Here is a 5,237-nt window from a genome sequence, read left to right as displayed (position 1 = left end):
TTTTCGCGGATAAACATGTTTTAGGGACACGTGGCACAGGAAAATATGTGTGTATCCCTTCAATTATTTGCGATTTGCATTTCTATCAGTGTTTCGAGTGCAATAAGTAACTATTTGCAGGAAATAATGGGAAGAAAGTGTTGTTTTGCAGGTATTTTGACCTGCAAGAAGTGTAGCAAACCCGTAAGAAACGAAACATTGATTTTGCAAGTAAATGATAGCTCTAGATTCTCACTTTGCCCCAATCTGAGCTAAAGAGAATGATACAACATTTGCCTCTACGTCACCACTGCTCATCTCTTTAAAATTGCAGTGGTTCTGTTTGCAGTGGTTTTTGTGAAAGTTTTACTTGTGATGAAACTGTGGAGACCAAACCGCAAGACGAAGTTAGATACAGACATTTTCAGCCTTTTGTTTCACTGCGAGATGAGACAGGAAACGCGACGTGCTTGCCAATCTCTCCTCAAACCTCGCCATTTGAGATCGCAACCTTCTCTTGGGCATTCTATAGGTTAATGCATTAAGGGAATTGGAAACAACAAACAAGGCTTCATTCTTCGTAGGCTTATTAAGTAGCTTCAGCTACTTTATGGGAAGATTTGTCCGTCCGTCTGTCTGTCTGCCTATCTGTCCGTCCGTCTGTCTGTCTGCCTATCTGTCCGTCTGCAGGGTAACGCGAGAACGGATCGAGATAATCGAAATCGGTAAGCGGTATCATGCAAATGACCCCAGGGGTGGACTTTTGGAGTCAATTGGACCACTCCCCTTGGCGCCAGGGGGTGTGGTCAGGGGTAAAATGAGATTTTTACAGAAATGTAATCTACACATGAGGAATATAGTGAAAATAAGTGCTACCTCGCTGTCGTGGGTGTGGTTGGGGTAAAGTGAGACTGAAGCTACTTCGTTACGTTCGTTTGCTACGGTTTATTTATTTTCCGCAAGAATAATAAAAAGAGAGTTTAAAATTGCAAGGAATAATTTAGTATGAGACAGTCCGTTGTTTCTTTGTTTGTTGATGATGATGACGACGAGACGACGAAGGAAGCAATTATGGGCAGAAGGTAGTATAGATTCTAGATTAAAAGTTTCCCGTAATTGCGACCCCCTGAAGAAATTGGTGAGTATGAAATGAAACTGTTTCCTCCATTGGAACATTCAAAAATTGTAGAAATCATGAATATTCATGATTTCTGGAAAGAGAAAGTTAAGTTGGTGAAATTGTCGAGTGGACCTCGTCAAAGTTTTGTGTTCAAGGATTCTTGACTTTCTACTTTCTTCTAGAGAAAGAAATATTAAGGCATCATTGTAAATTTTGCTCTGTACAAAATCTGTGCGTTGAAATTCGTTTCATAAGTATTTAACCTCGTAGAAAAATCGTTTTGTTACCTACTTGGGGCAGTGTTATATTCGTAGTGCTTACGTCTTATTTGCATATTTCGCATCGCAACTCATTTACCAAACTTGCGAACCTTACAAAATTTGTGTTGTGAGAAAATTTGCAAAATATCACTTTACGAATCTCACAAATATACATCTAAAAACCCCTATGTAGGTGTTGTTTCGATGGATTTCTGTAATTTCTCTTACTGGTGATGGGGAGAATGAGTTTGCGAAATAATTTTGCAAATAAACACATGTCCATTTTCTGGGTAAATTTGCGCAAAAATAACATGTTTTCCAGTAAAAGTTTTACGAAATCTTACGAAACTACGCAAGTTATGTTCCAATGCTCTATTTGCAAGAATGCGAAGGTTGTCGCGTGAGTACACTCAGAGTGCTTAAGTGTAGCGAAAGTTTCCAAAAAGTGGGTATAATTGTAATACACACCTTAATTAAAATTCCGAACAGGATACTTTCCCCTTAATGACAACGATGGCACTCTAATTCATCACTACTAGCAATGTTTTCTTCACCCATTTCTCACGATTCATCAGAGTCACGTAGACTCGTGTTAAATTTGGAATGGTAAATAAACAAGGCCCCAAAAAATGGGAAATCTTAGTGAGTCAGCGCAATCACAGTTAATAAATAAAATTAGATTGAATAATTTTTTCATCACCGCTCTCGGTATAATTTTTCCTGGAAGCATTAATTAATCATTTAGAATAATTGCTCCCCCCTCAAAGGGTCTGGAGATTTCATCTGAATAGGAATTAATAGGATATCTAAATTTATATATCGAAATTGTAGATTTTCAAATCTTTCTAAATTTAAAATTCGCAGTTCACAATTATATTTCATATCGATTAATTTATTCAACTTCTCGTTCAATAGTAAAAACGTCATCTTGTAATCTCAATTAATTTAATGAATGCAAGAGTTCATGCTATGCAAAACTAAATTTACAGTGGACCCAGTAAAAATTATCCCGAGAGCGGTGATGCAAAAGTTATTCAATCTAATTTTATTTATTAACTGTGATTGTGCTGACTCACTAAGATTTCCCATTTTTTGGGGCCTTGTTTATTTAAAACTTGTAATTTGGTTGTCAAAGACATTATTTTTACTGCACAACCGCCGTTATTATCGGCACCTTGAATATTTTTATTAAATTTTTGATTTTCAAACTTGAATAACGCCCTTATTTCTCAACCGATTTAGGTCATTTTGCGCTTAAAATGTCCGGAATGACTTTGACTAAAATATTTTCAATAAGCGAGCATGCTGGGATACACCACTTATGAGTCATAAAAATAAATATGTTTTCAGAGGAAAATTTTTGCACATTTTGGCACATAACTTGGGTAAAAATCAAAAATTCGCCAAGTCGACTAGCACATCTTTTCTAAATTACCTAACAATGATCTGTGCAAAATTTCATCAAAATCGGTTGAGAAATGGCTGAGAAATCGACTTATGTCACTTTTTTTGGGTGGGGTAAATGCATACTTAGCAATTTTTTTTCGTTGTCAGGTATTTGCCTCACTAAGAATAATATCATAGCGGAAATGTTACATTGCGAATTTATTCTGCTACTTTCTCCGCAAAAGAAAGTAGCAAAATGTCAATATTTGATCAGACTTGCAAATTGGTAATGTCATCTGGATGGAGGATATAGCATTGAATTTCTTGCCTACATTGTGGTTGCCTTATTTCGTCCCTGTAACCGAGCCGGATTAAGTTTTGGTATACAATTTGGTATTAGTTTTAAGGAAAAGGGAGAGCAGCCGGGCAGAAATAATTGGAAACTGGGAGCCGCGTATTTATTTACCATAGGGGACAACTTTACTAGATTAAAGTTTGTATCTCATCTCATTTCATGTCATCAGATCAAAATATTTGTTTGGAAGATCACTAACCAACATGGCTTGCTGTATAAGTACGTACATCCTCCACAGCAACCAGGGATGGGCTATTCCTGGATTACTGATTATATGGGAGCGTAATCCGTAATCCCGTAAAAATTGAAAGTTTTAAATAATCCGTACAAACCATGAATGAATTAAAAAGTAATTTCTAGATTTTGATCAGATTATCGATTACATTTTTAGCTTACTTTTGAAACTTTTTTGAATATTAACATGTGCTACCTGTTAATTTGTAAACGACTATGTCATGCTTTCGAGTAATTAACCATAATTTATTGTAATCCGAAAACTAATCGGCAATCAGATGATACTGATTATAATCTGTTGTAATCTGTAATCTATTACAGGATACATACATAGAATCCAAGATGTAATTCACATTAACTTAGCAAATTAAGTATGTAATTTCGATGCAGTAATGCAATTGATCCGGTAATTAGATTAAGTAATCCATTTAAACAATATATTCAATAAATCCAAGATGTAAATCCACTTTCACTCCGTATCAAACTGCGTAATCTCAATCCAGTAATTAACAAATAATAATTAATCCGTAATCGGTCCAAACCTTGGAATTGCCGCTCTCTAGTCTTTGAGTTCGCAACCCACATAGATAAATGCATCCAAATGTGGTTTTGAACCTTATCAAAAAACTTGCTTATCCTGTCTGCTGTCAGTCAGACGGAAGAAAGAAAACGCCCGATATTAAACAGCTCGATCTTGTGTGGGTTGGCCAAAAGTAATGAAGGAATAAAATCACTGAGAAAGAAAGAAGTTTGCGATGGATATTTCAACCTTGGCCATGAAGAAAAAATCCTGGACGGAAACTGTCTAGCACTAGTTCAGAAAATGGCATGTAATCACAAATTGATCACCCATGAAAATTTGGGAAAGTATTAAATATCTTATTTTTATATCCCTTTGGACATGTCGAACTTCTCGGCGTGTAATAAAATTTGTGTAGCAGCGACCTATTTAGTTCCAGTAGCGGAGCAGGCTTATTTTATTTATTTCCTTAATATATTCACAATTCTGAGAAAAATTCTTATCAAACAAGTTAATTCTCAGAGAGAATTTCTCTCTCGCATATAGATTTTTATGAATAGATCAGTGCCATTTATCTGGAAAAATGTCACTTTTGTATGTATCAATGTCAACTCAAAATTCTGCTAAATTTTATTCACATCAATCAGTTCGCCTTGTTATCTAAGACTTTCATCTCGTCCTTGCTCACTCATAGAATACTTGCACCGTCAACAAGTAGCAGAAACAGAATACAAATCAGAATTCTGCGTCACCACCACCACATTCCAAGAATTCGTAACTGAATTCGCAATGAAATTCGCACATACATACATTTCGCTGGATTCGTCAGCTTCTTCACTTCCTCACCCTCTGCTATGAATTTGCGATTTCTGTCTGCAAATATAGAACGAAAAGTGGTATATACGATGCATAACAGAATTCGGAGTGAAATTCTCGTCCTCCTCTGCTAAGCATCTGAATTTGCGATTTCTATCGGCAAATGCAGAACAAAAAAGTGGTACATGCGATTAGATACAAATCAGACTTCTGGGAAGTTACTAGTTGAGCATGCATCTTATCTTTTCTCAGTCAGACAGAGACCACCACCACCACATTATTTATTCCGTGGTGAGACTGAGACTACGGATAAAATAGTGTCCAGGACGAAAGTACCTACGTAAGTGGTCTTGATATAAAACATGCTTACTCGTCGCAGATCTGGTGCCAGTGAACTTGCTCAAGTGCGAAGGGAAAGCACACATACATAATAATATCCGATTTTCTTCTTGGAATTTTACGATCGGGCAGCCCTGGACACTTACTGCGTCCGCCAACGCAACCTACTTTTCGAGAGGGCGTACAACAATTGCATCGCAAATGAGGCTTTTTCGTACCAGTGGCCGC

The sequence above is a fragment of the Folsomia candida genome, unplaced genomic scaffold (assembly GCF_002217175.1).
Source record: "Folsomia candida strain VU population unplaced genomic scaffold, ASM221717v1 Fcan01_Sc008, whole genome shotgun sequence".
NCBI classification, from domain to species: Eukaryota; Metazoa; Arthropoda; class Collembola; order Entomobryomorpha; family Isotomidae; genus Folsomia; species Folsomia candida.
The sequence above is the reverse complement of the archived record's forward strand: the minus strand, read 5'-3'. Positions refer to the sequence as shown.